We start from the raw sequence: 22,729 nt of genomic DNA on the forward strand, positions 1-22,729 counted from the left end.
GGCTGCTCTTTCAAATTGAAACACAAATATGCCTTCACCATTTCTCATTTTTGCCAAAAATTTTATTTCAATAAATGGTAGAGAATTTAATTCTGCATCCATCTGTATTAACATTCCCTTATGTTTAATAGTTTTTTCAAGTTACAATAACATTTTGTTGGGATTGAGAAAGTCATTAGCCATAGGTATATTCTCATACTTTGAAAAAAAAAACGTGAGAGATTATAAATTTTGTTAAACCAACATTCAATGAATTTATTTTATTTTTAGGGGATGAATAACAATTTTCAACAGAGTTTATTATTTATGTTTAATCAGAAATATTTGCATGACAAACTATGAAAAACTTGCTATGGTTAGTAAGAAAATTTCTACAATGACAAAAAAAACACACAACAAAAATACAGACCGATGCAGAAAAAGATTCTCCTCCATCTAGTAAAATAAAAATTGGGAAATCTCATTTGAAAAACTTAATTTATGGGTACTTGAAATTGCCCAAATTGCATAACCTATTAATTTTTTTGATTTATTATATTAACTTCATTTTCAATTTTGAACAAACTATGATTTCAAAATCTCTAACACTAAGCGAGTTACCGATTTTTTAAGAGACAGGTGAAAATCCAAAAATTTTCAAAAAATTCTAAATGTCTCAAAAACGGTTAAACTTAGGTATAGGGAAAAGCTGATAAAACTCGCTTAAAATATCTTAACTAATCCAAAAGCGCAGTGAAAAACGCAGTTTTCCATTTAAAATAAAAAAGGTTAATAGTGACATCCGCTATAACCGGAACTGCTGCCATCTTGAAAATATTTTTATTGAGCAGAACTCAACAGATTATGACTGAGTACTAACTTTCTGATATATATCTTCATTAGAACTTTCAATACTTCAATACCCAATGTGGGGTTTAGACGGAACATCCTGTACTCTAATCCGAAACACCTATAAATGAAAATAACTGGCTATTTTGATAATAATTTTTAGTTCGTAAAAAAGTTTGTTCTTCGACAAGTTTTGACAACTATTTGGCCATTTATCAATACAAGACGTCAGATTATTTTTCAAAGATTTAAAGCAATTTTAAGCCTTGTTGAATGTAATTCGAAGAATAAAATGTTGTATTCAACTCGTTTTCGTGTAAATCGGTTCATTTATTTCACCTCGTGGATGATAAACCTCTCGTTTTCACTCGACGTTTAAAAATCCACTCCTGAAATAAAGCGTCCGATTTACACTCAAACTCGTCGAATAAATAACTATTATGTAACATACAAGGGACATCCATTTCTATTAGTATTTCTTCCAAAATCGGAAATTCCACACCAGACACATTTACTGCACTTATAGGAGCTGAATTTGTATTTTTGTTTATTTTGTTCTATACCTTCTAAGTTTATATGGTTTATATAAATTTTAATCCAAGTCTTTTTTTGCTAAAATAATCATATCGCCAAATTCACAATCAAATGGATTTTGTTTAAAAAAACATCAAATTGTATTTATATCCCATTTAAGTTGATAGTAGAATTTTGCAACAACGCATTTGAATTTTTTGCAGTGAAGTAAAGCACAAATTGAGAGTTTCTGCATATGAAAAAAATTCTGTGTTAAACATCCTAGCGACACATTTTGAGCTAAGAAAACCCACCAGAAATTATTAATTTGGGCTCCATTCGATTGTGCCATCACTATTTAAAAAATCTGACATTTCGTAATAAAAAATGCCAAACTGTTGTCAAAACTTCTTTACAACGGAGATAAACCGTGAATTTTGACAGTGTCCTAGAATGAAACAAAAATTGAGCTGTTTAGGAAATTTTCACAAAAATTGCCTAATCCGACTTGTGAATTTTATTCCAGTTAAAAATTCCACTTTAAAACGTAAAAGAATAACAGAATTATTTGGAGAATAAACATAATAAGTTCTCAATTTGTGGTATTTACACCCAGGCTTGGTTCGGCCCTGTATACCGATGAATCGATGCCCAGTCTGGCCCTGGTATTTTTTTACCGTGAGAACGTCTAGTTCTTGACGCTTCCTTCCCGCCAACCTTCCCCCACTTCTTCCCTTCACCGTACGCACCTTCCAACTTCCAAGATCCAAGATCTGCTCATTCGCGACTGTGACTTTGCGACAGGGAAGTGATGGATGGCACTCGTGAATGTTTAATGAAATATTTTCCATTCTTGATTGTGTCTTTTTCCACGAGTTTTCACAACCTCAAAAGGAAAGGGTAAGTGGCTGCGCTTGCTTGCATGTGCTTGCTTGCCTGTGCTTGACAGATTTTGCGGGTACTTCGTCATACTTTTAAAAGGTAATGACCTTATTTTTGTGAAAACATTTCACATTAATTTTTAGAAACCTACGATTTTTAATCTACGGAATATTAGTGAGTGCGTTAAAGATTTTCGTGAAATATTTAATTTTTTAACTATTAGGCGTTTTACAATTTTCAAATTCTACCGCTAACAAACATTTATTACTTGTAAAGTAAAACCATAGGAATAATAAAATGATGACTTTCATACGCGGAAAGCTGTACGAAAAACCTCATTGCGTGTTAAAACTTGGTTTTGCTTGTGTGGCAAAATATGAAACCGTTGACGTAAGTGTCTAGCTGATAAGTTTCATATTAATTTCGATTAGTCTCAGACTTTTGGCGACTTATTTAGGCATTTTTCAAGAACAGGCTCATTGTGTACTTTAAAAAATCTTCACTCATTTAATCTTTCGTTGTACCGGGTGCATTTGCAGTCACACGAATGTACGGGTTGGATCTGAGAGACCCAACTATTATAAAAATTGTAGAATGTGTTTTTAAATGATTCTCATCTAGTCGCCTGTGAATTTTTTATGTAAAATCCATAGTAAAATCAGAAAATGCAGCTTCATATACTTAATGATAGGCATTTAGACATCGAATATTACCATTCTTCATTTAGTAAATCTCCAATTCGGATGTAATCTTCGATAATAGAAGTGTTGTTTTTTGCACGGTGTAACAATTTAGTTGCATTTTAACGATATTTTTAAGAGAAATTAACTGATATATTTTATATTTATTAATAAAGGATTCAAACAAGCAGAGAGCCACAAATTTTTTACATGTAAACTAATTTCAAACTAGATGAGAATAATTTAAAAACACATTGTATAATAGTTTTTAATTACAGTTGTGGTTTCGCGAAATTGAGGCGTTTCTTTTAACATGAAATATGCATTATTTTTAAGAGTTTTAGCCTAAATCGTCTTAATCAAATATTTTTAATACCGGAGATACTTTTTAAGTTTTCCGGTTCTAACTAACTTCCGTTTTAAGATGAGCGTTTCAAAATATTTACCTCATTATTGTGGATACCACCAGATTTTCAATAATGTTCCATTTATTATTATTTTTTCATTCTCTAAATACTCTTTGAATGCCGCAGCCCCACAGCTGCATTCTGATAGCATTGCCCATACAAATTGCATTCGTTCTGTGGGATTGTTATTATTGTTATAGTGAGCCTCTCCGACTATTTAAATGACCATTTTTAAGGTTTTTCTTGATTACGCCAATGGTTCTTTGATATCTTTTTGATCTGAACAGGGTCGGCTTCCAAAATTTCAAAAACGACGTACATTTTGTATATTCGTTATCATCAACATTTTACTAAGGTGTTTAGGCTAAAACTCTTAAGAACAAGCATGCAAGCACCTCTTAAAAGGAACAACTCAACTTCGCAAACATATTGCATTGTTGATCAGTGTTGTAATATTCTGATGTAACATCAGTTAATTATTAAAAATTTTTGGATTTTTTATTGGACATTGCATTTTTGGTATATACAGGATGTATCAGAAATACGTGTGTTAATTTTAACACGTAATAAAACTCATAAAGTACAGCAACTTTTCTATTTAACATTTTGTAAAACTCTTCTTTACATTTTTCACTGTTTTCCTCCATTGTTTTGTGCAAACGAACCGGTCAGTGTTTAATAATTAGTTTGTAATCATAGCAACAATTTTTATTGATTTAAATTGTTTAAGTTGCCCGTTTCTATCACAACGAAAATAGTTCGGCTCTCTTATTTTTGTACTCATAGGCAGGTACACGTTTCAGTATGTTATGCAGGGACGGATGGGGGTATTTGAACCGGCCCGGGAACTTTGCATAGACCGGCCCAGGTCCCCTTCACCATGGTGAAGGAAAGGAAGGGGGAAGGGGGTGATAACGTTGTAACAAATAGTAGAATCGAGTTCAAACAGCAAAACTTAATCTTTATTGTTAATAAGTTAAAGCTCTCTTTAAAACAGAGCTTTTCAAAGCTAGACTGTTAATTACATCTTCATTTTGGACCTTATTTAAAACTTCTTTTTCTACATTCATGACCATGAAAGCATCCAACAGACTATCCGATAAGCGATTTCTTAGTCGGTTTTTTTATGAACTTTCTCGTGAAGTTGTATTCCAAATTTCCATTCTTTTATGCGACTCTTTAAAAAATACAGCCACGGAATTTAACAGGGAAAAAAGGAAGCTGCTTTAATGTGAGTCTTCAACAAGTCATCAATGACTAAATTCAAAATGTGATTGTAACATCATATGTGTACGTGACCAGAGTTTAATCTTGTCATATTTGCCACAAATCCATTATATGCACCTTGTAAATTTGCTGCACCATCCGTAGAATCACCTATACATTTCTCTGGATCTAAGTTATTTTCTTCTAGAGTTTGAAGTAATAAATTTTGCATCCCCACTCCAGAGCTTTCATGACAAGGAATTACAGATAGCAGTCTTTCGTGGACTTTCCCAAAGTAAACGTACCTAAAAAAAACAATAAAATACAATAAATGAAAACTAGATTTTGAGTGATTTACCTTACGACTACTGCACATTGATCTGTGACGGATATGTCTTGAGTAGTATCCAGTTCCAAGGCCTACATTTCAACTTGTCGAATTTCGTCAGAAATTATTTTTTTCATCATTTTAGCCATGATTAATATTATCTCATACACAGTAGTTTTTGATAAAAATGTTTGAAAATTGCCCGCTCTCTCTTTAATGTTTTTCTCACGTTGGTTTTTACTTTTTTCAATGATAGTATCTAAATGTTTTTTAGAATTACGTCATATTTAGACAGCAAAATAATGATTTCCAAAAAATTGCCATGGTCCAAGTCCTCGTTTGATAGGGTATAAGCCGCTTCATTCACCCTCCCTCTGTACGAAATTCCTCTTTTGGCAACGAGCTTAATAACATTAATCATTCTATCATGTATTTGCCCGTTATTTACTACAAGATTAGTTCGCTTTTTGAGGTGCTCACTAATTAATAATTTATCGACTGTTTTATTTTTACAATATAAAAAATATGAATTGCAACTCTTCTTGTGTAAATAGCTACTTTCGTGCTCATTAATCCTTTGATACACGTGTTTCCAATCACACATCCCTTCAATAAAAATGTTTTTTTCATTTGTGCCAACAAATGCAATGCACACGTAACAGAATAAAGCCCTTTTGGCTATGATTATATGTTAACCATGACCGTGAAGCACCATTGGCCCGTTTAAATGCTTTTTCGATTTGAAATGGAATATTATTACTTGTGTGAGGAAATTGGGGATGGTAGTCAAAAAACATCAGTGTTCATCGGATCAGGCCGTTTAAAAAACAATTCCCCAGATTGATCATCAGAGCATTTTTCAAACATTTGTGTGTTACCCGCCGTGTTGTCTAAAAATTTTATAATTTAAATTTCTCTAAAAAAAGCAACAATGTACTTACCGATTTCTTCCCCTTCTTCTACTTGAACGTCAATATCTTTCGTATCATCAGAGGCTGGGGCACTACACGACACAGAATCACATTTAGTTAAATTGAATTGCAGAATCGAAATGAAGTGTTACCCCCTACCAGCCTGACAGAATGAAAAAAAAAATTGTTCTGCGAAAAGTATAATTATTTAGTCGTATCTATTGAGTCTTATCTCAACCAATTCCAAGATCAAGACGCTGATGCCGACGGCTGTAATTGTAAACACGGGAGTTGTGAATCATGAACTAGCGAATATATTCGTTTCTGCACATGGATATTAATATTAGACAAAAACAATTTTTATTTTCAACTTAAAAAAAATCAAATCTCTCATCGGCCGACCCGCAGCGGCCCAAACCGCACCGGCCCACCGAGAAATTTTCCGGTGCCCGGCCGTCCCATCCGTCCCTGATGTTTTTCCAACTGTTAAGTAAATTTGCGAATTTTTTATTGAAAAATTACAAATAGAAAAGATGTTTTATTTGTTGAGTTCTATTATGTGTTAAATTAAGACACGTATTTCTGGTACACCCTGTATATGGTGCTGCATTTTGGATGCCCGAATAGGGAATCTTCGAAACTAAGAAAAACGCGTGACACAGTTTTGGGTCCGATTTTTTTGAAAATAATTTTGGTCAATTTTGCACAGCTATCGTCTTTTCTTTTTGACTTATAAACAAAAGTTGACATTTTAGCGAAATCTTAAAAAGTTCGTTTCTTTCTTATTATAAAAGATACAAATTTGAAACAAAAACTTGTAGAATCACTTTTTTACAAAGCATTTAATAATTTATCAGTGATTTTTTTCAACTTCTTATTTAGCTGTAATAACACAGTTTTATTTTTTTAAATAAGAATCATAAGTGGCTGTGGTATTTTTGAAAAGCGTTTTTTTTTTCTGATTTGACGTGTCTATTTATGAAATACGCTCCATTTAGATATTAAAAAAACATATCATTTTGCTTTTTCTTCAGTCTATGAAAAATATTTGGATTTCCAATTAAAGGTATGAAAAATATATTGTTCAACAAGTATTTATAATTTAATGATTTTAAACACCAATTAATTCAAAAACAACATAATAAATTATTACATTAAATTTTTGCGATTAATAAAAATATTTGCTTTTTGATTTAAAATGGCAAACTTACATTGTCATTTTAGTTTCTAATTAAACATGAAATGTCGGAAAAAAAATCTTCTTAATTGTATGATTGCCTGTTAATCAAATTTTATTTTAGAAAAAAATATTAATTCAAACACCAAATTAAATTTCATCTGCGGTAAACAAATACATAACATTATTAACGTTACCTCCATTGCACTTTACTAAATCATAAAAAAATCATCAAATGGTTAGTGACACATCGTTTTCAATTTTCTGTACATTTTTTATGTAATTAGTATTTGCGACCAACGTATATTTTTGTTCAATTGAAAATAACTTTATTATTATTTTTATAGCTTATTTGGACAGTTTTACATTTTTTACTTTAATAACCGTTCACAAAATTTCTGACTATTGACACCATTTATGTGACATAATTTTTCCATGGCCAACTACTTTCAAATATTTTAAATATATTTTTATCAAAAGTACATAAAAATATCAAACTGTATTTATATTGTTTTTTCTTCACATAAAAAATAAATAAGCTTTTCAAAAATGTCATAGCCAACTATGATTCCTATTAAAAAAAATCAATATTATGTTATTATAGCTAAACGAAAGGTTAAAAAATCGCTGATAACATCAATAAATTCTCTGTAAAAAAGTGCCTATATAATGTCTTTGTTTCAAATGTGTGTACCTTTTGTAATAACTAATAAGGAAGATATGATTTTGTTAAGACGATAGTAGAATGCGGTTTTGACCAAAATTGTTTTCTCAAAAAACGGACCCGAGAATGTGTCACTCGTTTTTCTCTAAACTTCTTAGTTTTTTTGGAGATCTCCTATTGGGACATCCAAAATGTAGCACCCTGTACAGGGTGATGCAGGGGTGCCTATAACGTTTTTGTTACTTGAAATATTTCCACGCCGTTTTTATTATCCGATAGATCGACATAAAGTTCACAAACTAAAAATATCTTTATTATATACATGGTGTTGTATACAGGGTGGTAATCCAAAGTTATATTTTTCTAAGTGGAACAGCCTATATATTTTTCCATTATTAGATTCTACGTAAAACGTTTTGGAATTATTCAACTTTTCGTTATAAAAAAGACCAATTTTTAAAAAATCACTGCGAAGTCGCCTATGAATATTTTCCGGTAAATTTGATACAGAAAAATTCAGAATACCTTGTAGTTTGGGAAATAGTCGACTTTTTAGTTAAAGCACGCAGATAACATACAGAGTGTGCCAAAACGCAAAAAGTTGAATAACAATTTTTTTTTCAAATGGATCACCATGAATGATTTTATGTATCGGCAGCATTTTTTATAAGATTTTTAATGATGTGGAGTTTGTATAGCAAATTTAAAGTATTTTTCAAATTTTTCAAAAAAATATATTTTATTATAAGAAAATTTGTTACCATAGTCAAATGGTAATTAAATTTTTGGTATGTATTAATGTGACTAATTACATTAGTATTCTAATTCCGTCATCAAGAATCATTAATAAAATAAATAAAACAATTTTTTTTTATTATTTTGAACACTAAGAAATAAATTAAAAAAAATTAAATTTGAAATTTCTCTGAGATTTGAGATTTGTTCACCTCTTCGAAAAATACAGCGTTTTTAGTTAGTTAGTGATTAAGATAAATAGATTCGAATCATATTCATACCGTCTCTTAATAGAACACATGATAATTGTTTGTGAAAAACATAAATTTATGACTATCAATTAAACAGTCATTAGTCTGACAACTTCTGTCTGGAGTTTTGTGACTTTTGTATATTTGGATGCGAACATTAGGCGCAAGTCTCGTAAAGTTTTGTGAAATACTCTGTACACAACGAAAATATTGCATACTTTTACATGGTCTGGGTCTCACAGACCAAACCCGTACAACGAACGGTTAATTTAGCAAATAATGCCTAATTATTTTTCTCCCATAAGGCACTAAGTTTCAAAAATATATATTTTTTAAATGCTATAATGTTTGTGCTGATGTCGACTGCATCATGTGCCAATTTAAGTTGTGCTACATAATTATGGTTATGAAACAATTTATGTCAAGGGTGCCTTCGCACCCCATTTGAGCAATGTTCCACAGACTTACAATTTGCACTATTAAATGATTATCTGTAACGAGTGTTTGAAGTTTGAAAATTTAAATAGGTAGTTTTAAAGATAAAAAATATTACTTCTCTTTTTTTGGCTAACTTTTGGAGGACAATAATTCCATAATACACGTTTAGGAAAATTGCTTAAAATATATGCACTTTTCGTGAGACAGCCTGTATAAACCGGCCTTATGAGTTGTAATATTAAAATCTTTTCAATCATTCTTTTCAGGAAATATAGCATTTTTTTCTCCCAAAACACTAAGTTGCGTTGAAACATTATTTTTGTACTTATACCTTTTAGTAGCTATTTTCCGGTTATCTCCAGCGTGGAAAATGACATTCCCAGCACTGCGGTGTTTTTTACTTTACAACAATGTTTAGGGAAATTTATAAGGTTGGTATTGCTACCGTTTATATGGAAATGATGATTTTTTTACGATAAGTGACAGCTCATGTCAATTTGACGATTGTTTTTAGTTTCTCCCATGTTGCAATTTTATCATTGATCTTATAAGTTTTCAAATCTAGCAAAGCAAAAGTGGCTCCGAGAAAATCACTAACACTTCCACGACTAGAATTATTATTATTCTTTATTCTCTATTGAAAAACAATGTTTTTCGAGAATATCAGTGTACGGATGACCCTGTGCTTATAAATGGAAAGACACGCATAGAACTCTTAAAAAAAGCTATTATAGCTCAGGAGAATTAGCTGTTGCTTAAAAGGAAATTTATTACATTTATTAAATTTATTTATTATTTATTACCAAACATTTTAGAGAATTTCCTGATAACTACAATATGTCGGAACTACAAAAAACCACTCTAAATGGCCAGGCATTATAAAAAAGTAATTTCATACATTACTGAAAAAAAAAAGAACCAAATCATAAAAATGTATTTGTTGCCGAGTGTATCAGAAATATGTGTGTTAATTTTACCATCTAATAAAACTCATCCAGTACAACTTCTCTATAGAGCTTTTTTGCAAAATTCTTATTTATTATATTGTTTGTTTTTCTCCCTTTTTTTTTCAAACCAAACGGTCAGTGATAATTAGTTTCTTAATCATAGCAACAATTTTTATTGTTATTTTAAGTAAATTGTCCAAATTGTCCGTTTCTATGACAGGGAAAATAGAAAATGCAGATATGTTATTTCTTCAAAATTTTTGGTAAGTTATTATCGAAAATTTTATTGAAAAATTACAAATAAAAAAAATTTTTCATTTGCTGAGGTCTGTTACCCGTTGAAAGTTGCATACATGCCTGTAATTTATTTGGACGTAGTTGCTTATAGTTGTGTTTAGTGTACCGGTTAGTAGTACTAATTCATTTTCAAAATTTGACACTTGGCGCAAGCGTAGTAAAGAACTTAACTGGTTATTCTTTATTAAAACAAAGCATTATATTTTATCTCTTGTTTTTGGACCACTTTCACAACTTCACAAATTTAATTTAACTGAATAATTAACTTCTAACCTATTTAGTAGACACTGTCAATTCTGACAAATTTGTGACTAGAAATTATTTGAAACAATGGCTCTTGCTAGACCGAGTTAAACAGGCCGAATATAAAGTATTTATTAGCTGTTTCAAAACTATAAAAACGCCAACGTCGTATTTTACTGAATGATTTTTAATAAGATAAATAGAATTGTAAAATAGTTATTAATGATTAGATCTCTCATTGAAAGTATAAATTACATGAGCTAATATTTTTTTATTAAGGTGTATGAATAATTTATAACAGCTAATTTTGTGAGAAAATGCGACGTTGGCGTTTCTATAGTTTTGAAACTGGTAACAGGTACAGTAGGAAGTGGACTTTAAAAAGTAAACCGATTTTATTTATTTTTGATTTTTTGAGATATTTGCTACAAAGTGGACCTGTGGGAAATTGTATTTACCAAACATATTAGGTAGTAGAAATTTATGTTCCGTTTCTAAATTTTGTTTTAACGAGTGAAAATTCAGCACCTTTGAAAATTGAATTATTATGCTACTTTTGGGTTCTAATTATATATTTACTCAATTATTTTCCGAAAGTTCAAGCCGGAAAATCACCAGTTTGAGTCGAGAGCGATTTTATATTTAAGCTTTGATAATTAATAAAAATAAGCAATTACTTTCAGCTTTCAGTAATAGTTTATACTTATAACTAGTTGCTTAAATCGGTATTAATAACGAACTACTTATCTTCTTAGTTCTTAGTTAGTTGCTTATAAAACTTATAAGAAAATACTTATACGGCTCGGACACTGAAAACTAAAAAAGTGCAATCTATCGCCCTCATTACTAATGGAAAATCAAATTTGGTTTGCAATTTATTTCTTTCTTGTTCAACGGAAGCATAATCCTGCAAGTTTTGCACAGCCGACTGTCTTAACGTGTACTTCCGAAAATTCGAAATCAAAGTAGCCATTTCGATAGTGTTTGGTCAATGCTGAAAACAGTAAACATAAGTTCAAATAGGATTACAAAACAAAAATACTATATAAATGACAACTTTGACTTCGAATTATTGATACATACGGTATGATCTCTAAGCACTTGGGGAAACTTAATCCATATACCAGCTCTTTTAATTATTTTTTGGGACACATAGTATTAGATACTGTAGGTTGACTAACACTTATATCTTTCGCCACTCCTTGTTGAAATCTTAAATTCGCCATATAAGTTTCTACTTTCACAATTAGGTCGTGCAGATTTACCCGGATCTGCAATGTACCTTAAAAAAGTTTTCATTTTTGTCTTATTGTACAATGCACGACCTCTAGTTTCTAAATTTTCACCTAGAAAATGATTTGCTAACCACTCCACATTTTCACGTTTAAATCTGTACAATTTTATGAAATCTTTCTCTACAAGATCTTCTCTTCTTGTTTTATATGATTTTTCTGCTCTTAGAAGTTTAAATATGTTGACGTGCTTTACTCAAGTACCAGAATGCAAATTTGTAAGCTTCCTAAAATGCATCCTTACAAATTCGTAAGTAATTACTTAAAAGCGTAAAGAAAAAATTGGATTTATTAATACTAATTTAAGATTAAGGTATAAGTAAGTAAAAGCAACTACTAATGACCGTAAGTAAAGACATAAGTAATAAGCATCTACTAAAATTTATTAATATGAGCTAAGAGGTTTAGAAAACAGGCGTGACACATTCTCGAATTGTTTTAGTCAAACCGCATCCCACTATCGTATTTTCTTACCAACAGAAGTTAACATTTTAGCGAAATCTTCGTAAATTTGTAATATTACATAAAGTACACATGTGAAACAGGCACTTTATCTAGGAATAATTTATTAACGTTGTAAACGATTTTTTTAATCAGTTGTTAAAATTAGTACAAAATAGTTGGCTATAAGATTTTCGAAAAGTTTTATTTTTTTCTGATTTAAGAAAATGTATTTTCGATAAAAAATATATTTAGTGTTTGAAAAATTGTTTCACATAGGTGTTAATAATCTACAATGTGCTTTTAAAATGATTCTTTTCTAGTCTTCTGTGAATTTCCCGAGTAAAATCAGAAATGCCGATTTATAGAATTAATGACAGGCATTTAGACACCGAACATTACTATTCACCATGTCTCCAATTTAGAAATAAGCTTTGACAATAAACGTGTTTTCTTGTACAGTGTAGCGATTTAGTTGCAGTTTAACGAAATTTTTAAAATTAATTAATTGACAATTTATAAGTTTTACAACTGACAGTTTTGACATTTATTGACAGAGAATTCAATTGAGCAGAGCGGCACAATTTTTTTATATGTAAACCAATTTCAAAGTTAACTAGGTAAGTATTATTTAAAAACACATTGTAGATTCTACAGGGTGCTCAAAAACTGGCGCACCAACTCAGTGGTACGTTATTGAGAAGCAAGTACAGATTACGGGAAAAATGTTGAAAAAATTCCTAAAGTCATATTTTAAAAAATCTGGAGCTACAAACTTATTGTGTTAACTTCTTTAGTTTTCATTATTTTTTTATGTTTCATACCAAGTAATCGTTCCGTAACAAAACGATGAATAATTATTTTTTAATTTACTATCAGATTTTAGCAGTTTTTTTAATTTAAAAAAAATAAAATTCATCAAAAAAATCACAATGTGTAGATGTGCCTACACTGGCAATTATTTCCTAGGTTTCCAAAATCATTTATTTTTATTGTTGCTCAAATTCTATTGCGATCATGACTGTTAGACAACGTTGCCACATATCATTTATCTAAAACCCGTTATTTATCAATAACTTTAATACAAAGAATTTTTTTACTATTTTTACCTTTATATGTAACCAGTTCTCTACCACACACCATTGAGTTGGTGCGCCAGTTTTTGAGCACGCTGTATTACTAGTTTTTTGAACGGTAAAGTACTTCTATACACCGTTCACGATTGTTTTAAATTCGGACTATCTATGAAAATCTAACATTTTATTGGCAGTACTGTGAGTTGTCATAAGAAATTTATTTTGGGTTATAATTGATGACAACCAAGGACTGTTGTCAGTTTGCTTCGTTTTTTAAATAAATAATTGAATACGTTTTTATTGTCATTCTACTCATTATCATTAGTTAAAAAAGTCCGGTCTGTCTTTCTTGCATTCTTCAAAGCATCTTTTGATACACGCTTTCTTATCAAAGAAATTACTTTCGGCATTTTAAATTAATAAGCAGTAGAACTGACAACAACACAGCGAATTTTTGACAAGACAACGTCATAAAGACTACCTGACAAGACCTGAGGCCAACCTAAGAAAAATATATCTACGCTTGCTAAGAATTTAAAACAATCGTGAACGGATAATAAATGTGAAATTATAAAACTTTGTTAAAGTTTTTTTCAAAAAATTTAATTAAACAAATTAATATCCAGCTGGCTCAAATTTTAGATATGCAAATTGAGCAGGAAATTGACGAATTAATTAGATTTTTATTTTTTCTGTTTTTGAGATGTAAAACTAATATTTTTTATTGATTATCCAAAATGCACTATGCTATTCAAAAACAGAGTTTTAGTTATCTACACATTTCCAAAAAAAGTCTAAATTATTTAATTTTCACAATAATTATAAATTTAAGTTTTCCAACATGCCATTTGATTTGAACTTGTTGCGAAGAATGACTCGACTTCCGATGAATCCATATCTAATGCCCCCGCAATCCACGCTCTTACAAAATTAGCTGAAACCGTAGGATAACCTTCAAGAAATCTACGAACACACATCCTCCCAAACGGTAACATTCTCCCATTGTTATGAGTAAGTTGACGTCGTTGTTCCTCGCGCGAAGTAAATGTCCTTCCAAAAATTTCATGACCGATTTCTGGTGCCACTACATTATTACCACATATTCCTCTTCGAACTATGTTGAATCCTGGATATGAATTACATACCCATAACCTGTTGGAACTTCGGGATAAGATACTTGAGTCTTCTAATAAAAGTATATTTAATATGAAAGTAAATCGAAATACAAAATGACGGAATTATATATCAATCTTCACTCTGTGGTTTTGCTGTGTTTTCCGTTGTATACCTTATTGCACGTGAGTTTTTTCTTGTACTCCCTTTGTCCACTTTTATTTGCAATCATTGCTCCTGACGAATTTTCACGTGAGTTGCCTTTTCGCGCGTCACTTTCTTCAATGATTTTTATTCTCAGGGCTTCTGGTGTGGGCAAATTATCACGAGATTCTATTGCACATCTGAAATTATCGAAGTTTGGTGGTAAACTGTATAGCATCAGTATCGCAAGTAGATCAGGATTAATGTCAACATTCATCTCTACTAGCTTGTCAACGGAGGCGAAAAAATTGTTAAGATGTGAGCGCACGTCGTCACCATCAGACATCTTGCACAAAATAAGATTCTTCAATAATGTTGCCTTTCTCGCAGGTCCTTTTGACTGATAACACTCTTCTAGTTTACACCACATTTCCCGTGACGTTACACAATTTTTGATTTGTCGCAGTTCGGTTGAGCTGATCGACAAGATCATTTCAGATTTTGCTTTTTGATCATTTTTGATCCACTCGTTTATGTCGGCTACATTTTGATTGTCTTCACCCGGCTCAGGTTTCACTTTGACGCCGTTCGTGTAGTCCCATAAATCACACTTGATTAATACAGCTTGCATCTGTATTTTCCACGTATCATAGTTTTCTTTGTTTAAAAGTTCAATTCGCGATACACTAGAGACATGATTGTTAATTCACTTTCAATCACGTATCAAACCCGAATTACAAGCACATGCGTTTCTGGCGTTCCTGGCGTTCCTGGGCCCATAACCTGTTGGAACTTCGGGATAAGATACTTGAGTCTTCTAATAAAAGTATATTTAATATGAAAGTAAATCGAAATACAAAAAATGACAGAATGATATATCAATCTTCACGGCACACACTTATAAACAAAACTGTTGTTCACACGTAAACGAAACGCGACTCGTGAAACTTAGGGGAAGTGTTGGATAGAGTTCCTATATTGGGAGAGTTGGGACACTGAATGTCAATTTTCGAAATTTTGTTTCATATACGTCGGTTGGAATGTATAAAAAAACAAATTGGGATAGAAATCAGTGGTGTTACACTTGAAATTTGGCGAAAAGTCAAATAAATTTGTCAAAAAATGTTTCCATTTTTCGTCGACTAACTGCGTTTAGAAATGGTTTAGACTGGCAGTCGTCGTCAATTCACTGATTTTTTATATAAACTCCAAATTTTAAAAGAGATTTCTTTGTAAGTACAAGAATTTTACGTCTAAATTCTTCATCATAAACATTTTTTCCTTAATTTTAAGAAATGGTAATCATCGATGAAAGAAAGAGAAACTGAACCTTTCCTGCCAAGTTTTACGTTTATTATTAACAAACAAGCATTTGGAAACGTGGATTGTCGAAATAATGTTATGTACAAAATTTATGAGATTTTGGGAATTTGTCTATGCATTTACAAAATACGTAGGTACCTACTTGAACCCAAAATTGGTTCTAATTTTTAGGAAAGTTGAACCTGTCACTGCTTGGCCGCCATCTACGTGAACTTTAACTACTGTTTCAAATTATTAAGTTATTGAGAATTCACGATTTTGTTACGTTTTTCATACGAGAACATCTTCAATATCATTTTTTAGAAAATTTAAAAAGACGTCAGGAAATATGAAGGGTTCTTGATGACCAATTTTTGGGACGAGATGTTTAACTAAAAATTGTGATTGAAAGAAAAGCATTTTTAGCATTGAAGTATGTTTTAAGTTATGTATTTAATATTAAAATAAATATTAAAAAATTTCAGAAAAGTGAACATTAATATTGGTAGGTATTCAATTATTTTCTTTTTTTAGATAGTAATCCCAAAATTTCTACGTTTTCTACGTCCCTGATTAAATTTGACGTAAAATTATGTCATTTTATGCATTTGACAAAAATTATAACCTTGAAATTATTTTCGACATAAACCTCTGACATAAGTTACTAACAAAAATTTTAATAAAAAAGGATATAAATATATACCTTACTCACATAATACAAAATTGGCTCGGTTTGACGTTCAGTGTCCCAACTCTCCCAATAAAGGAACTCTATGTTGGACATCTAAGTTTCACGAGTCGCGTTTCGTTTCCGTGTGAACAACAGTTTTGTTCATAAGTGTATGCCGTGAATATAAAATTCCGTCATTTTTGTATTTCGATTTACTTTCATATTAAATATACTTTTATTAGAAGACTCAAGTTTCTTATCCCGAAGTTCCAACAGCTAGATTTAACAAATTTATAAAATCATCACTTATCAAGAAAAAAGCTGTCTACCTTAATGAATAAATTTAAATGGTCGCATGCTATTAGTTTCATTTCAATATGTAGGTATCTATTTTTTAAATAAGAAGCTTTCTCGTATTTCAAAAATTTTACTACACAAACATAACAGGTTACAAGAAAACTGTTATTTTTCCGGCTTTATGTAACTACCTTAAAAATTGCATTCATTGAGGATTTTTTTTTTCAAAATAAGTTTCTAGCTTTATTTTGAAGAAAGGTACGAGTACGTAAACGAAAACTTTAACCAACATTAGTTTTAATAAACGTTTCGCTAAAACTTTTTTCTAATGAAGGCAAGTTCAAATCAAAAAGCAACCTTCGAATTCGAATTCAACAGAAAATTTTATTTGACATTCAAGTGGTTATGATGATTGTTTAAAATTGTACATATTATCTTTTTAGATTTACATTTTTATTACATTCTTTTACAGTTATTAAACTCTGTTAATTTGAATAATATCATAAAATGTCAGGAGTAAGGTACATTTTAATGTGAAATTTTATGCTTTACAATTTTTATTTAAATCTTATTTCTGTTTCTCAGCGATTTTGAATAATCTACAAAAAATATTCCATTTTCGTTTTTTCAATTACTTTTCGGGGACTGAAACTAAAAATTCTTTGACTAGGTTTCACAAAAAGTTATATCAAAAAATCAAGTCACCCTCAGCAGTTTGATTTGAAGGCTTGTTTGAATGGGCTGTAGGTTGTTATCTACGAGTATTTTTTCCACTGTTACTGAAATCGACTATTCATATATCTTAAATCGTAAGAGTCTATCGTAGATAAATGTGCCCCTAGACAGTGGGACGTTATTAAGAAGCATGTGTATATAGGGGAAAAATCTTAAAATGTCATAATTTAAAAAAAATCTGGAGTTACAACCTTATTTGGTTAACTTCAGTTTTTTTCAGTTATTTTTTACTGTTTCTATGTTTCACTCTAAATAATCATGCTCTAACACAGTGATGAATTACCTACTATAAGTTTTTAGCAGTGTTTTTTTAATTCAAAAGATATTAAACATAAACAATCAGAATTTGTAGACAACTTTGGAACATATCATTTATTTAAAATTCGTTATCACTAGCTTTAATAACCTACATAGATTTTTTTACTGTTTTACTTTTTATGTAAGTAGATATTTCTTTACAATATACACCACTGTTGGTGCGCCGGTTTCTGAGCACCCTGTATACAGAAACAAATGTTTGAGAACGACTCAAGTGCATACAACACAATACAACAACAAAGCCTTATGGTTTCCCTTTTTTTTTAATTTCAAAATGATTAGTTGAATTCTTCTCTTGGTGTTTGTGCCGCCGAATACTAACATATAAAATGATCTTAACAATCAGATACAACTAACAAAATTTCTAAACTCGAATTTGTATATTTTATTTATTGAAAACAACATTTTCCAAATACTGACAAAGTTTGAATGGTCATCATTACTGAATCTGTTATTATTATTATCTGACACAAACTTAGTTTCATGAATAAGTAAGGACATCCCAGGTCATGTTACTATAAATTTCAATACTCAAGTTTTTACTCTGCTTCGAAAATAAGTACTATAAAATACAAACTCATTGGTTAATAAACTAACAATTCTTTAAACAAAGAACTTAATTAATGCCTGTTCTTCTCAATCGGTGGATTATTGATATGTTCTTAAACAGACACCATTCATATACAAACAAAATGTAAAGAAACCGTGGATTACCAAAGTTTTTTTTTTTGATAAAATAATTACGATATAAAAAAACTTAAAAAATATAAACAATGACCATCTGAAAACAACTTCATTGCTCGTAAAATTTTCTCAAACCAGCTTACAAATGGATTAAAACTTGGAAAATGTGATTGCGAAAAAACTTTATTAGATAAACGCAAAGCTTTCTATGTTAATAGCCAGCAGAGTGTCGGAATCACTAGTTCACAAATCTGAAAAGTTCACCGAGAAACCGCTAATACTCTTGCGGAAACCTTTTCAAAATCTTTTAATAACACAATATTCGATAATGTACCTTTTTCCACTCAGTATAATGGCCACTCTAGACTTTCCAGTGTTAACTTTTTCGAAAAATAAATAAATAATTAAAAGAACTTGAAAATTTGGAAATTTCATTAGTCGTTTACCTATTGATACAGCACCTGGTCCAGATCATACAACAGCTAAAGTCTTCAAAAAAAATATACTACATCTTTATTACTGCCACTATTAAAAATAATGACATCGTCTGTTAAGATAGGTGTCTTACAAAATGATTGGCTTCAGGCGATAGTTACGCCTCTGTACGAATATAAATCAGGAGACAAGCTAGATCTGGCCAATTATACAGACTAAAAAGTGTCTTTCATCGATTAGCTGTGAGCTTATGGAAAAAGCTAGTGTAAACGAACTAATGAATGCGTTGTGATCCAAATAAATTGTTTCCGAAAGGCAGCCGGATTTACCCTGGGAGGTTGGTTACTGAGATGTGCCCTACAAATGAATGGATAAAGGTGTTAGACACACTATTCTATACTTTGATTTTAGTAAGGATTTTGATAAGGTTTCCCACAGTTTTTTTAATAAATAACTTCAAATTAATTGGTTTATCAGACTCTCTTTTTCATGGATAAAAAGTTTTTTAACCAATCGAAGTTTTGCAATGAAAGATAATAAAGATTTTTCAGAATCCAAGCTTTTGTTTTAGCAAGGCTCAAATCTGTTTTCTACATCAATGATATGTTGTTTTTCTCTTGGAACTTGTTATCTTATGCCAATTATATGTTATAAAAATCTTTGGTAGTCAACTGGAAAAAAATCTGCAAGCGAAAATGGACACTGTATTTGAATGGAGTCTGAAATAGGACATTCCTTTGTGCCAGTCTAACGAGACTGGTGCGTGGGGGTATTTTTGAGTGAAGATGACTTGGAAATTTTGAACGAATTGGTAAAAAAATAAGAATTCTCCTACTGATCACCCAAACGTAATGGTCACAACGACTATTCGATTTCGGAATCAAACAAGAACTAACTAAACTTCGGAATTTTTGAAATTAGGAAAGCTCGCCTTCGGAGAGGGGCTACTTCCTAGACCAATAACTTGGAAGCATCCCTTGGCGGCAATTCCCGATCGGAACGTAGTTGCCAAATTTCCCCCTCTTACCCGAACTAACGCGAGGACCCAGAGAAAGGCTAGGTCTTTTGTAGTCCTTGTGACTTTGATGGATCATCTCAACACTTGTGACGTTATACAATTTCTACGAATAATATGAATCAAGAGATTACACGGTACTACCACTTGATTTTGAGTATGTTCCATCGCCTAACTAAGGTAACCAGGACCTCGCGACTCTCCTGTGAATAGAAAGATCCTGAATACCTATCTGGTCTGGCCGATCTTACAGCTAAACAAGTTGTACAATTACGTGAGGACCGCATCCATTGTATTTCTAGCATGTGGAGGCCAATTCCCTTAATTCGCGTCTAGTAATTCGGTTCCATGGACTTGATTATCAAAGAGAAACTTTTGAACCGCGATTCTACGAATTGACCACATGTCCCCAATAACCAGATGACGACCGTTTCGGTCATCGAGGCGGTCGTCGGGGGTGGTCGAACATTAAAGTTTTCTAAAGAAGACGGCACCAATTTTGACAAATTTATGATTTCCCGTACATGAACTTAAATGCTGAAAAAGACTGATAAAGTGTCGGCCTTCCGAGAACGCAATCCGGTCGACACTTTCGAATTTGATTCATGTGACAAATAACGGTCAAACTGAAACTAAAGGAACCGAAATTACTATTTCGTCTTTAACAAATAACACATTTGTTACAACTTTATTATTAAAAAAAATAAAATATACTACAACAACAAAACTTTCACATAAAGATCTAGGTATGTCGTTACAAATTTTCATTCTGGTCGGATCACTGTTGTAGTATTTATCAAAATTGGTGTTTTCTTCTTGGCTCCAAAATTGCAAGGAAAATATTACAAATTTTTATTCTGGTCGGATCACTGTTGTATTTATCAAATTGGTATTTTCTTCTCGGCCCCAGAATTGGAAGGAAAATAATACACGGTGAGTCTTTACGAAATAAGAAGGAATAGCGAAAAATATTCTAGTGAAGATTTTTAATTATGGAGGTACTGCGAAACTTTACTTACACTTATCAACTTTTAAATTTAAAGTGGTAGATACCAAGATTGTCATTATTTTGACTAAGCTCGATATTTATAACTTGGTACACATCAACATCCTTTGACAATGGAAATTGAAAAAATGGATTAACAAGAAGTAAAGTAAACCTTTTATATTTACGAGGTTACATAAAATCGATGATTTGAAAATTAGTTAAAACATTAAGATTAAGGACGAGGCCACGAAAGAGCCGAGTTCTTAATGAGATGAGTCCGCTAAAACTATTTTGCGGAAGTGTTGCTTACAAACTTTTGGAACCAGTTCTCCAAAACAACAAAATTGTTGTTCCAGTTCACCCTCACCACAAGTGCAGTTGACCGATGACCGATAGTCATAGCAACGACTAATTTATGGAAACAATAATTACTGTTTTGTCAAATAATAAATAAATTCCACAAAAGTCCACAAAATGAATTCTAGTCCCGCAAACTTAAATAACTTAACTTAAAGTCCTCCAAATGGAATCCTTTTGATTCATTTAAAAACTTTCTTACTGAAGATTGTTCTTTGAGTACATACGATTATCATTCGGTTGTGAAATAGAAGTTGTTTTATTTACAAAAAACTTAGATCATTATCATGAACAATAAATGTAAGTAAATAGTACACTTGAAGGAATTAAACACTAAATTGATTGGGCCATCGACCGGAATCCTTTAGTTTGTATGTTTTTCTTGGACGATTGTGATTGAAGGTTTCTGGTTAACGAAGGCGATTAGGTGGCTTTGTTGATCTTCCCCCTCCTGCAATAAAACTGCTCCAGTCCCTGCAGACTGGCGTCCACTCTTAATTCGCAATCCTTGTTAGGGTCGAATCTTCGAAGAACTGGTGTTGTCCTCATTTTTTCCTTTAGCAAGTTGAACGCCTGTTTTTCTTTCTTACACCACTCGAATTTCAGTTTTCCTTTTGTTGCTTCATGAAGTGGGCGAGAAAGGGCTGAAAAATTTGCAGTAGTAGTTGCGAATTTCCAAAAATCGTTGGATCTCCTTGACTGATTTCGGCGTCGACATTTTTGCGATATATTTTACTTTCTTCTGATCCACGCTGATTTCCTCAGCGTTTACTTTATACCAGTGGCGGCTCGTCAGATGAGGCAACTGAGGCCGGGCCTCAGTTAATTGAAACGATTTTTTTACATAATTTTGTTTTTTATAATTATTATCAATCAATCATTATTTAAATCCAAATTGCTTCCTAGTGGAGAGAATTTTCGTTAAAAAATGTTCCAGTTCCGAACATGCTTCCACTTTAACGTTTCACACCCAGCATTCTTGTCCAACGCCAGCGCTAAGGTATCATCTTGTTTCATCTAAAGAGATGTGAGGCAGAATTTTTCGAGCCTCAGTTTAAGAGTTTTGCGCATGCGCAGTAAGGTCTGTTAAAGCGAAAGAGAAGAAACATGCATCAATGTTTCTTCTTTTATTTGAGGCTGAGATTTCGGAGCCTCTCGGCACTCTCCGCGTCTCGGCGAACATCGTCGTCGGGAATGCTTAAGGATAAAATTTCCTATTTGCTTATCTCTGTCTGGATGTTAAATCGGCACCAGATCACGTCCACTGCAGCAGTCAGTCTTGTATTGTCAGATAGCATTGGTGTAGATGAGTAGGTGTTTAGGAATCAGGAAAAGGTAAGATCAAGATGAATCCT

Source organism: Tribolium castaneum, chromosome 7 (assembly GCF_031307605.1).
Source record: "Tribolium castaneum strain GA2 chromosome 7, icTriCast1.1, whole genome shotgun sequence".
Classification (NCBI taxonomy): Eukaryota; Metazoa; Arthropoda; class Insecta; order Coleoptera; family Tenebrionidae; genus Tribolium; species Tribolium castaneum.